This window comes from Dipteris shenzhenensis, chromosome 27 (genome assembly GCF_047967505.1).
Source record: "Dipteris shenzhenensis isolate YYH24624 ecotype China chromosome 27, Dip_SZ_1.0, whole genome shotgun sequence".
NCBI lineage: Eukaryota > Viridiplantae > Streptophyta > Polypodiopsida > Gleicheniales > Dipteridaceae > Dipteris > Dipteris shenzhenensis.
The window spans coordinates 12,104,787-12,118,749 of NC_141622.1; positions in this window are offsets into that span (position 1 = coordinate 12,104,787).

Genomic DNA, 13,963 nt, shown 5'->3' on the forward strand with positions numbered 1-13,963 from the left:
TAAAAGGTTTGTTTAGCTTTGCCTTTTAAAGTTTTGGTTTTTTAATAGTTTCAGATTTTCTAGTTTGCTTTTAAAGTAATAGTATGATTTTAAAGTGTAATAGCGTGAAACATGAAAAGCATGTACGATTTTTTTGAAAGTAGGATCTCTAGATTTGAATTTCAAAATTTGAAACTTGAAACTTGAAATTTGAATTTTTTATTTTAAATTTTGAATTTTGAATTTTGAACTTTAAATTTTAAATTTTAAAATCTGGATTTTCAATTTTTAAATTTAACGTTTGAAGATTTATCCATGTGGCCAGATCTTCCTAGTGGTTTGAAAGAAGATTTGGCCATGTGGCCAAATCTTCCTAGTGATTTCAAAGAAGCGAGCAACATTTGGCAGCACGGCAAAATCTTCCCAAACCCTAATGCTTTGAAAGATTTGGCCACATGGCCAAATCTCCCAGAACCTGGTGATTTGAAAGAAGCATGCAAGAGGAGGTTGCACGGCCAAAACTCTCCATACCCTAGTGCTTTGAAAGAAGCCTACAAGATTTGGCCACACGACCAAATCTCCCCAAGTTTCAAAGAATGCCACAAACAAATCTTCTCAGTGCTTTGAAGCCAAGGTCTCGAAGGATTTGGCCGTGCATCCAAATCTTGCTAGCTTCTTTGAAAGCACCAAGGTCTGAGCAGATTTGGCCGTGTGGCCAAATCTTATTGCTTCTTTCAAAGCACTACTGTCTTAGGAGATTTGGCCATGTGGCCAAATCTTGTTGGCTCCTTTCAAAGCACCAGGGTCTGGGGAGATTTGACCATGTGGCCAAATCTTGTGGGCTTCTTTCAAAGCACCAAGGTCTAAGTAGATTTGGATGTGTGGATAAATCTTGATGGCTTCTTGAAAGCACCAGCATCTCGGGAGATTTGTTTGTGTGGACAAATCTTGCTATCTCCCTTTCAAAGCACCATGGTTTGTGAAGATTTGGCCATGTAGCCAAATTTTGCTGCCTAAAATTCAAAGCACCAAGGATTAGGAAGATTTGGTCTTGCAATGAAATCTTGTAAAGCATTTTCATCCTAAGTCAGACCATCAGATATCAATATTGAACTATAACAAATGCTATGTACTATGCAGGTGCCACATTGAAAGTGGGGGTTAAAGTCAACTTGCTTGTCAATGGAAAGATTGTTGCCATTGGGACAATATTCTCTACATCACATGATGACATGTGCCAAGGTGTGCCCTTGGGAGAAAACAATGTATCGGTGGCGATCGATATTTGTATGGATGAAAGTGCGCTTCTTCCATTTCCTACAATGGATGCATTCTTAGTCTGAGGCTTTGGGTAGTCTTGTTCGTTGGAAAGCATGATCAATGAGTTGTGTGGACAATGTCAATGGAGCTATTGTACCAATGAATGATATAACATCAGATACCATTGACGTTGAACCTCTATGTGAATATGATGAGTTTTCCATTTGAGAATCATGGAAGGACAAGAAAGTCTTAATATGGGATGAGCAGAAAACCAAGAGCATTGCAGAGGGTGTTATTTTGTATGTCTACCCATTTGAACCCATAAATTTTGAGATGCTTGGCGAAGGTAATCTAGGTGTGGGAATTGAAAAGTATCATAGTGATGTATCAGGCATCGATACCATCCACTTAATAAAATGGCCCATTGCACAAATAACCTTTTTAGATGGAACTTCATTAAGAATCGATGACAGCATGAATTCTTCAAGTGGTTTTGGGAAAAAGCACATGGAAGATGAGGACCCAATGGAAAAATCCACAAAAAAGAGGCGTTACTGCATGATAAAGAGAAAAGCTAAAAAACATGGCATGCCATTAGCATCATCTAGACTCACAAGGGATGCTGTCATAAAAGTATTTATGGTTGATTGTTGTAAACAAAATTGTTGTCAATTTGCCGATCATCAAATGATATCCAAATTATGCATAGAGTATTGGGGCCAAAGTTTGGAGGCTCGCACCAATTATGGATATGACACTCTTGGGGTTGCTTGTCGAAAAGATGACAATGGGCAGTTCAAATATGTCTTTTCATTGAATGGTATTCAAGTTTGTTGTAGAGCATGGTATGAAATGCATGGTATTCCAAAAACAACATTTTATCGATACAGGGAGCAATTGGAAATTGGTATACGAAGGTGCATACATGGTAATAAAGGAATCGTGCGGAGAGGTTGGGACCACACAGAATTGGGTAGAGCCATAATCCAAGATTTTGTGGATAACAATTCTGAGCGTATGCCACACAAAAGTAGAACACTTCAGGATGGATCAAGGGAAACACAATTGGTGATACCGGATGTATACAAGCAGGTTGATATTCTCTATGAAGTTAACATGCAATTAAAGCATAGTTTGGGTTGTAAGGAGATGTCAACTTCCACATTCAACTGCATATGGAACTCTAAATTCAAGCATGTAACTTTGTCAAAAACAAGTGAATTCTCTAAGTGCGGTTTATGTAGTGCAATCAAGGCTCAGCTTGCAGCGACAAAATGCCAAAATGAACGTAATAAGTTGATGGAAGATAGAAGAAAACACATGTTACAACAAAAAAGTTGTAGAAATGTGTACTACACTTGGCGCAGATTTTCTGAAATGTATCCTCAAATATACTTGTGCATTATCCATGATAAGATGGACCAAAAGAAGACAGCCATCCCTAGATTACGCAATCGTTCAAAGGACACAGACAAGTCCTTTCAGCTCCCAGTGGCTTTGACTGGCATGATAACACATGGACATGGTCAAGGACGTTATGGTCACTTTTCTTTATCCTTGTGGCCGTCGGATCCTAACTTCACAATTGGTTCATTGGCTTTGTGTTTGAGAAATCTTGAAAGATTTGATAACCATGCACTTGGAGATTTGGTACATGATGGGATGCCAAGGTCTGACAACGCTCTGCTAAACGCACTAACCTCAAGAGAAGCATTGGATTCTCACTATGTTTCTAATGGCAAGCAACAACTTCATCTTGGAGCAGTGGGTGGAACATTCAAAGACCTTGGACTTGGAAGTTCCCATCAAGAAAATCCTTATAAGAAACTACCCGAACACCTATTGTTGCAGTTGGATAATTGTGGTTCTGAAAACAAGAATAGGTACTTATTTGCATACCTATCATTACTTGTTGCTCGAGGGATTTTCAAGTCAATTCAATTGGGATTCTTGATGGTTGGGCATACACATGAGGATATTGATGCAATGTTTAGCAGGTTTTCAGAGAGGTTAAGAACTAGCCAAACATTGACATTTGCACATCTCATGGATACTTTTAGACAATGTGAGGAGTCTTCTCCAACGCCATTTTTGGTAACGGAAGTCCCTGATTTCAAGAGCTATGTTGATCGATGCCTATGCGATGGGAAAGATTCTTTAGTGGGACACTCAAAGCCTCTCCAATTTTGGTTCTTTATGCGATATGAAGTTCCTATCATGCAATATAAAGTGCATCCACGATCATTAGATTGGCAACCAAGTGAAGGTGGCGTTGAGTTATGGAAGAGACATCTGGATGGTCATCCAATGCTACCAAGTGGAGAGCCGCCTTATGTAACCATGTTCAAGTATGTGAAGGATCACTTAGATGTGATAGTTGGTATCAAGGAGTATGTACGCTTTTGGGAAAAATGGGCACACCTGCAAGGTCCAGATGCATCTTTCACAAAGTTTTACAGGCCAGTAGTGAAGAACTGGAAGAACATGATTGATGAGCTTGATAAACCAAACAATAGTGTAGAGGGCATGTACGAGAGATTTTGGCCAAAGACGCAACATATTGATTGTGTGCAAGTATTTGATAATGAAAACGATGAGTTTCAAGGAATTGAAGAGTTGAATGATCATTACTGTGGACCTCAAAGGAAAAAGCCAAAACAATCATTTGATCCAATGGTTGATGTACAAAAGGACACTTTCTTTTGGTCTGACCAGCAGAAAAAATTTACCCAATTTGGCTAGGCATTGCTCAAACTGATGTACAAAAGGATAATAAATCTAAAAATTTCAAGAAGGTTTTCATACAATATTGGGCACCTATATGCAAAAGACACAATGTAGAAATTGAGGAGGTGTATGCAGATTGTTGGAACAAGATTTGGATGTGCAATAAAGGTGATCCTCCACGTTGGGAATCTGTTGATGCTATTGTATGGTCATGGTTCCAAAATGTAACCTCTCAAAGAAGGTTTCCTCGAAGAGCAGCAACCTCCCCATCAAGGTAAAGATACCAACCATTGCATGCAAGCGAGCTTTATCCAATTTGGCTCATAGAACAGATTTCGACTTTGATGCTGACTCCACAATGGAGTGAAGGTACTTGAAAAGCATGACTTTTTTTTCCTTGCACAACAATAATTTATTTGAATACTGACAAATATTTGGAAGGTATGACATTGATCTTTTTTCTTTATCTTTTTTTTTGCAGACCATTGCTTTGTGGTTGCAAGTTTTGCACACTCTACAAAATATCAAGGACTAGTGTTGCATTCTTACTTTTTCTCCAACTTCTCCAACTAAACTAAAATGGTGTTTTTGAACACCACCTTTTTTTGAGAAGAGGCAAAAAATGCTTCGTTAAACTCAAACATATGAAGTTTTTTTCTCGGCTAATGCAGAACAGGCACACCCCAAATTGTGAATTTCATATACACGGCCAAATCCAGAGAGAAAGTCAATGGAGTGCACTCAATGCATTGTAATTGTAACCCCTCAAAAAATACCATGCATTGGTCAAAACCTCAACATTTGACATTTTATTTATGTTGATGCAAACCATGCACATTTGTAAGATTTGGATGGACTCCCAAATCTATGGGAAAAATCAATGAAAAACATTGAATGTTACATAATTACAACCCCTCAAAAGTTCCCAAATTATCAAGATTTTCCCAAATTCTCTAATATGGTGTTATCACCTATGACCTTCATCTTGTAGACCCATTTACATGGCAATGCTTTCTTTCCATGTGGCAAAGAAACCAAGTCCCTAGTCTTATTCTTCATAAGTGAGCTCATCTCTGATTGCATAGCATACTCCCACTTGCGTTGATCCTCGTGCATCATAGCCTCTCTGTAGCAAGAAGGCTCCCCGCAATCAGTAAGCATCACATAGTCTACCCCTGGAACAAACCTATCAAGCGGTCTAGACACTCTAGATGATCTTCTCAAGGGCATTTCAGCTTGTTGTCCCACCTGCATATCAGCCACATTTGGCTCATCATTTCCACCAATAGATGATCCATCATCTACCCTTGATTGTATACCTAGGGAGTACTTGGTGGTACCATTTCTTGCACATTTGGTCCATGTACAACTTGCTGTCTATCAACATATGCAGGTGGATTCACATCCTGGAAAGTGATTCTCCTCATTTCCACATCCCTCATGAGTGCCTTATGCATCTTCTTCTCATTGAAGGCTACATCATGGCTACGTATGATCTTCTTTGCTTCTGGATCCCAGAGACGATAGCCCATCTCTCCACTTTCACCATAACCTAGAAAGATGCATTTCCTAGACTTAGGATCTAGCTTCTTTCGAAGCTCTCTTGGCACATGTGCATATGCCTCACACCCAAATATATGCAAATGAGAGTAAGAGGGCTTCTTGCCACTCCATGTCTCTTCAGGAATACCACCATCCAAACTCTTACAAGGTGATCTATTAATCATGTGCACTGTAGTCTTCATTGCCTCAGCCCAAAAACCACCAGAAAGACTTGCATTGGAAAGCATGCATTGCAACCTTTCTTGAATGGTACGGTTGATCTTTTTTGCAACTAGATTTTGCTCTAGAGTACGAGGTAATGTGAGCTCCCTCTTAATCCCATGTGTATCACAGAAATGCTGAAAGTCATGAGAGAGATACTCTCCACCATTGTCAGTCCGTAGGCATTTAAGCATTCTAAGTGATTGATTCTCAACCAAAGGCCAGCCATTTCTGAAATACCTAGAACACATTACTCTTCCGTGCTATAGCATAAGCCCACACTTTCCTAGTTGCATCATCAATGAATGTCCCATAGTTTTCAGCCCCGCCTAATGACTATGTAGGCATGGGACCAACATACATCTGAATGCACCACATCAAGCTTTTCTTTCTTTCTTCTTCTTTTATGGGCTGATTTAGTCTGCTTCCCATAGAGACAGTGCTCACAAGATTCAAAATCAAAGAAACTCAAATGTGGTACATAACACAAATGGCATAAGAGTTTCATCCCATTTTGGCTCATATGGCCCAACCGGCAATGCCATAAAGAAGCGCTTGGCTGCTCGATTATTGCAACAACATGATCAAACACCCCAGATACGTGTAAGGGATACAAAGTCCCACACTTGGCACCCCTAGCCAAAAGCATAGAGCCCTTATGAATTTTTCAACTCCCAGAACCAAAGATGGTTTGAAAACCAGCATCATGTAGTTGACCCGTTGAAATGAGACTCTTGGTCAGCTTAGGCATATGTCTCACATTTTTCAAAATAAATGCAGAACCATTTGCAAAAGAAAACTTTATGTCACATGCATAGTCATTTCCAAGATGCACACAACCTGTCTTTCCACTGTCATAAGTGGAGAACCATTCCCTATGGGGAGTATTTGCTTCAATGGCAGTGTCTAATTGCTAACAATGATTCTAATCTGATAGGCGCGTAGAGCTCAAAAAGACGATCACTTTCTCTTTTTGGAGTGTGTCCAAATTCTTCTTGAATTGGAAGGTACGGCTTGTTGAAGTTTTGAACAAGAAGAGGGGCCTTTGATGATGTGGCATAGGAATTCACATGTTGCTTGCAAACTGTACTTGACAAGGGGTTATTGTGCTGAGGTGGCACTACTGTGACATATGGCAATCTTCTTAAGAAAACTTAACTATGGTCCAATCACTCAACCTAACCCTACTAACTTAACCATGGTTAGTATGTTCTTGACCATTGACCAAGGTTTAGTGTCATCTGCCACGTGTCTTTTTTATTTGCTACCATGTGTGCTAAGGTTACACCTTAGAAAACAAGGAAATGCAAGCTCTCTGTAGACGGTGAGGACGCGGTGAAGATCTCGTGGTCGGCGCGAGAGCATAGATGCTATTGCAGGGATGAGGAGGCTTGCAGCTCGGGGCAGCATATGGATTCTGAGGAAGCTGCCTTTCATTAGGGCTATAGCCACAGAGCCGGGAGCCAGGAGAGCCACAGAGGTGTAGACGAGGGCTGGACAGCAACTTTGGCAATGGAGTGTAGTTATGGCTCGTTGGAGCTATTGGCTATCACAGTCCGTGAGTGAACCAAGTTGGTGTCACTGCTTATTCTGTCGGTTGAAGAAGACCTTTGTGTGTCATGCTATTCGTGACCTTTGTTGGAGCGTCATGCTCTTGAGCATAACCTTTGCTGGAGCGTTGTGGGCACTGCTGCAGGTCATGGACCTTGGAGTCGAGAGGCTTGGTTGTGTGTCTTTGTACTGTCATAGTTCGTCAGCGCTAGGCAAATGCTATTGTGAGAAGCTGCTGGAGCTTGGAGGAGATGCGTTGCTACGAGCTAGGAGGCATTTCAGTCCATTGTAGGATGATGAAGCCTGGGCTTGTCCAGTGTGTTGCTACTTGCTTCTGTGTCACGACTGCGAAGCTACTGCTACTGCTGGAGAGCCATTTACATGAAGGATTCGTGTGTAGATTCTGCCTTAGTTGATTGGTGTGAAGCCTTAGGAGCACTTGCTATAGGTATAGGACTCACAGGAAACCTCACAAATCTCTCTTTCTCTCAAAACCAGTAGAGCTTCAGGCTCTCTCCCTATCTATCTCTCACAAGGACACAAATGCAGATTCTCTCTTACTCACAGAATTTTCTAAGAACCTCTAAAGATATCTCTCTCACACAAACTCAATTAATCATGAACAGAATGAAAAAATGGAAAAGAGCGGAAATCTTTCAATGGGAGAATGAAAGAATGAACACTAAAAGAGAACACTCAACCTCGATCTAAAACTAATCTAGGAGAACTAGTCCTAAGCTCTGATACCATGTCAAATCGGAGGATCGAGCTCTCCTAGTCACTGAGAAAACATCCTGATACAACACTAATCTAAGGAGGATGCAATCTAAGTGCAAACATGATGAAGAGAGTGCTCATGACATGTACCTCAAGTCAATTAGGTTCCAAGATAGATTAGCTTGGACTCATAAAGAGAATCTTGAGATAGTGCAAAGTGCTTGATTGATATTACTTCAAATGAACCTTCCTTTTATAGGTGAGGGTACTTACATCCATATGCTTGCTCACATGTGGGATATCTCCTCCATGCCATGTGGCAGCTTGCCCTTTACTCATACCTTTGCTCTACATGTGCTCACGGCACCACAACTCTCAACAGACTTTGCCAATGCATCCAACTCATTCCATTCATCTGTGGACATAGTTGCAGGCTTAGTTGCAATCCCTTGCAAGGGTTTTATCTACTTCTTTTGAATAAGCACATCCCTTATCTGCTCTTTTCACAAAGAAAAGTTTGTCCCATCAAACTTTTTAATGCTGAAAAACTCCTTTTCAGACATGGAAGAGGATGCCATGATGCAAATAAAGCAAAATCCCAAATGCTAGTGCCTGCAAGAGAGAATTACCAAATACCAGGTGCACCCAAATGTGTATGCCAGAATAGAGTGAAATATCACCAAAACTCAAAGCTCAAAGCATCAAAAGATATAGGTGACTCATGTGCATGTACTATGCATCCATATGAGCAAATCTGGCCCAAAAGAAAATGCCAACTGCAATGGCAATCCAAAATGCCAATAAATGCCAAATGGCTCAAGCATAAACACCATCCATGGGCATATGCATCAACAATATCTCATCCAAGAGAGCATAACACTATCAATGCATTAACTACAATGTGTCAAAGCTGTCTCTCAGCATAAAATAGCATCCATGTGCAAAGCATCCATAAAAAATAGCATCCCACAAGGCAATCTGGGCCTATCAGTGCATCCAATAAAGATCGCAATGCATCCAAATGGCCTATAAATCATCCACTACAACCTAATGCACACCACGAATGAGCGCACATGGCTCAAACTACAACCAGAGTGATCTGCATAAGGTATGCTCAAGAAATCATGGTCTCACAGTAATGACCGCTACTGAAAATAGAACCTGAGATGCCTTAAAACATGGGTGCCATTGCATAATTGGACTCAACAAGACAATCTGCAAATATCTCTCTTCTGCTGGAACTCCAAAATCCCAACCGTTGAGTGAGAAATGGGAGTCAACACTTATCGATTGCCATGTGGCATAAATCTAAGGTTTCAAACCTTAGAATGAAAAATGCATAACAGAGAGACGAAATCAAATACACAGAGATCTATAACTCTGAAAATACTCCACCGAATCGTGTAAGAAGTGACAGGTAAGGGTTTTTAGGCGTCCGAAACGCAATGGGACAGACGGTTTTAGAAACCATGGTCCCAATCGCTAGGTCCAACACACGGATAAAAAAACGTTTTTGGAAACTGAACTGTTTGTAAACTCCACCAGAGTGCAAATGATGAGTAAGATAGAAGTTTTAGGACCTCTTGAGTCCACCGGAACTGATAGATCTGCAAATGGTTGCTCCAAACTTGAGTTCCAACGCCCGGGCAGAAAAACGTTGAAACTGACCCAGTGAGTCAGAAATCCAATGAATTGTGAGATATTATGCCCTAAGAGAATTCCTCTACTCACAGAAAATGCGCATTTGGTTGGGTTTCAGCCTCTCTACACTTTGCAAAACATAAACCCAAATGTTGCAAATGTTCCATTCTTTTCCCAAATACTAAAAAATCATTAGCGAATACTTTCATAAAAGATGTAAGATACTCAACAAATAACTCCTGGATGTACTTTTGAAAGGTTGGCAGAGCATTCTTAAGACCAAAGGTCATGACAGTAGAAGCAAATAGTCCCCACTGAGTGACAAATGCTATTTTCTCCTTATCTGGTTGTAGCTAGTGAAACCATCAAGAAAACTATAGATTTCATGACCTGCTATAGCATCTAGTAAAGAGTCACAAAATGCTAGAGGGAAAGGGTCAGTAATGGTGGCAGCATTCAGCATTCTATAGTCCACACATATTTTGAGCTTTCCATTCTTTTTGGGCACAATGACAATAGGTGAAAGCCATGTAACATGGGTGAGAGGATATATAAAATCAACTCTCAACAACTTATCAATCTCTTCTTTGACTGGCTTTGCATAGTTGGGATTCATTCTATATCTTCCTTGCACCACTGGGACAGCATCTTGCTTTAAATTGATCCTGTGTTGACAGAACTTAGGGTCTACTCCCTTCATATCAGTATAATGCCAAGCAAATATGTCTTTATACTCTGTCAATAAGTCCTTTAGTGCCATTTTGAAAGGTGGAGGAAGACCTATACTTACCAAAACTATATTGGGGTTGGCAGGGCCTCCAAGGTTCATCTCTTCCAAGTGATCCTGTCGGACTTTGGCACTCTTTTGCATATGCTCCTCAAATTGAGTTTCGGCTTCTAGGATGGCTTGTGTAGCTAATTTCTTATTGTTCTCTTGTACGGTGTCGTCTGTGTCTACATGATTGTCACTTGTCATTTTGTGGTTGATAGAATCTGCCTTCGATTGCTTTCTAACAGTGTTCTATTCTATAGTGGATGGCTATAGGTCGAGCTGTTGTATTTGTTGATTTGAGCATGTATACTGATCAATGATTTTGATTACATCAATTTCAAATATGGGAAAAATAGTAGGATTTCTCCTAAGGAAAATATCCTCCTCAAATTATGCTATCATGTTGATGCCCTCTACTTGTAGTGGCTGAACTTGTCTTCTTTTTTCCTTTCCTAATACGGAGTCTCTGTCATTGAACGAAATAGGGAAAAGCTAAAAAATTTACTTTTTCTTTGAAAATACTTAACAGGCTCTCAAAACCACTTCGTAAAACCAAAGTGACTTTTCCAAAGGTTCCTTCAAGGTCTCTGCGCACTTGGATGCAAGTAAAGTCACCCACAAAGCTTCCCACAGAGGTTCACCTTCCTCCCACAGAGTTGTTGGCTTCCAGGCATTCACACACATTCAACTAGATCACCCGAGCTATGATACCAGTTGAGAGTGCTCTCAATGGAAGCAGAATGGAAGATTACATATGCATTCAGATTATAAGCTAAATATATATGTGAATACTTTGCTATGTATCAATGGCATAGGAATTTTGAAAAAAATTCTGACTTGAACCCACTAGTCAGTGTTGGATTAAAAGTAAGCCCCCTTCATGAGGCAATATCTCTCCAATCTAGGACCATAGTCTTTACACCTTGAAATTCGGGTAATACATGAAAAAGTTACATCAATTTAAAAAGAGATAGGTTTTCATATTTAGTGTATTTTTTGTTTTACCCCCCCCTCATCCAAAAGACCCCCCCTTGGGCCTCACATAATATGAAAAATATGTACAAATCTTAAAATCTTGCATATTTTTCAAGTTATATACCTTATATTTTGTGGGAGGGGGACATGAAACTTTCATATTTATCCCTAAGTGCATATTTGAAATTTTTTAAGGAAATCCATGCATATTATATATGGCCTTGTCCCCCCATACCCTAGATTTTGGACAAGGGTAGTAACATATTACATATTGAGTTGGTGCCCTAGGTCCTTAATAAGATATTTGAAGGTGCATGATCTCCATCGATGATTCATTTCACAAACCTGCTTATCCTTTAGCTGTGTAGGGTTGTGCAAGAAGTTGTTTCTATCTTTTTTGTGGTTACCATCATGTAAGGTGCCCTTCATGTTGTAAATCCTTCTAATAATAAGGCGCCTAGAGATATTGCGAGTGCCATGTCTGCTATTGAGATGACCTCCAACTCCTACACTCTTTTAGACAACATGGAAAAACACAAGATATCTTTTGTAGTGACTCACAATCTGCACTCTAAGGTGCAAAATCAGCTGTACAGTGAGCCAATAGGTAAGCTAGTATGCCACGGTTGACCTATCTCCTTTTTTCAATTTCAAGTTTTATCTAGATGGAGATGACCCCCAAAATTGGTCATGGCTCTAAAAAATGGATTTGGAAGGTTATAATAATTTGGATTGGTAGAAATGACAAGTGAACTTGCAAGCCAATGGTCAGTTTACATGCTTCCAACGAATAGGGGGGCACTTGGCCCAAGGTATTCTATTGATAGAGGAGGTATCTCTATTGTGTTTCAATTCCCATTGTTTTCAAATGCCCTTGTAAAGGTAGAGTTTAAATTCACAACTCAAATGATGGTGGCAAAGTTTGGGATGCCATAGACATCTTGCTCATACTACATGTTGAAGAATTGTAGGAGCGAGGTCAGACAAAACCAATTCCTATGGTCCAAAGAAAAGGTATTGTATTGAACAAAATATGACTACATGTCTGAAGTCAATTATTCTATGTTGTATTCCACAGAGAGGGTATAGCAATTTAACTAGGATAAAATTGTACGTTTAATAATTATGGGTGAGGTCCTAGGGAAGGAGAAAAGGAGGCGTGTCACTTAGTCCACGTTACGCCAGATGTGTTCCAATTCACAACTCAAATGGTGGTGGCAGAGTTTGGGATGCCATAGACATCTTGCTTATACTACATGTTGAAGAATTGTTAGAGCGAGGATAGACAGAACCAATTCCTATGGTCCATAGAAAAGGTATTGTTTTGAACAAAGTATGACTACATGTCTGAAGTCAATTATTCTATGTCGTATTCCACTGAGAGGGTATAGAAATTTAACTAGGATAAAATTGTACGTTCAATAATTATGGGTGAGGTCCTAGGGAAAGAGAAAAGGAGGAGTGTCACTTAGTCCACGTTAAGCTAGATGTTGGTTGCACTATATGAGTGTGCAGATGTGATGAAAAATCCTTAAACCCTATTAGCTTAGCAGAGCAACCTAGGGATCCACTCAAAAGACCTCTAACTTTTCAAGAAAGACTAGAGTTTATGAAGGTGTGTTACACTCAAGAGGAATCATATGGATCATATAAATTGCTAAAGGTGGTGGATGGAATTTTACTCTCCCTTCGGATCCAAGTGTAATTAGATTTGGTGCCAAAAAACCAATGAAATTAAGGTTCAAGCATTTTGGTATTGTTCAGGAGTCAATTGGCATTATAAGGGGGTTGGATATGACTAAACCTCCCATGGATTTGGATGCCTAGTTTTCTTCAGTTGAGAAGGATGCTTGAACCTTCCCTTTGAGAAACCAGTTGTGGATCTTAACCAACTTGTTAATATTCCCCCTTCAAATGCTAAGATATTGGATGATGTGGAATCACAAAAGTGTGCATAGCAGTAAGTACAAGGTACTACACAAGCTACTCAGGTTACTCAAGAAACAAGCTGGTGAGGTGCTTTCTCAGGTGAATTCTACATTTTCCTTGCTTTCACAATTTCAGGAAGGATTCCCAATTGAAGTTAGAGGAAGCTCAATCTTCTATATGGGCTTTGCAAAAATAGAACAAGGTCATTGAAGAGAAGACTCAATGGTTGCAAGACTTGTTGATCACTCGGAGCACTATGGTTCAAGATGTGCATAACTAGTTGAATGATATGAAGAGTGCACTTTATTTGCTATTCAACCAAATCACGGATCATAATATAGAACTCATACTCAAAATGTGATGCTACATGATAGGGTGACTACTTTAGAAGTAGTAGAAACTCAAATAAAATCTATGGTTGATGATGAGACAATTGAAGTAGAGGGTAGGTTTGTGAGCTCTCAATAATTTTAGGACTTGCAAAATCAATTGAATATTATATGAAGGATATGTGGCAAAAAATTAAGGGAAAGATAACAGAGATCCTTGTTAGTCATTTTGGAGATTATTTAAGGATTGAGGATTCACTCAGGGTCAAAATGTTGCAAGAGGAATTGGAAGCATTACAGAAGGAACTTTATGAGG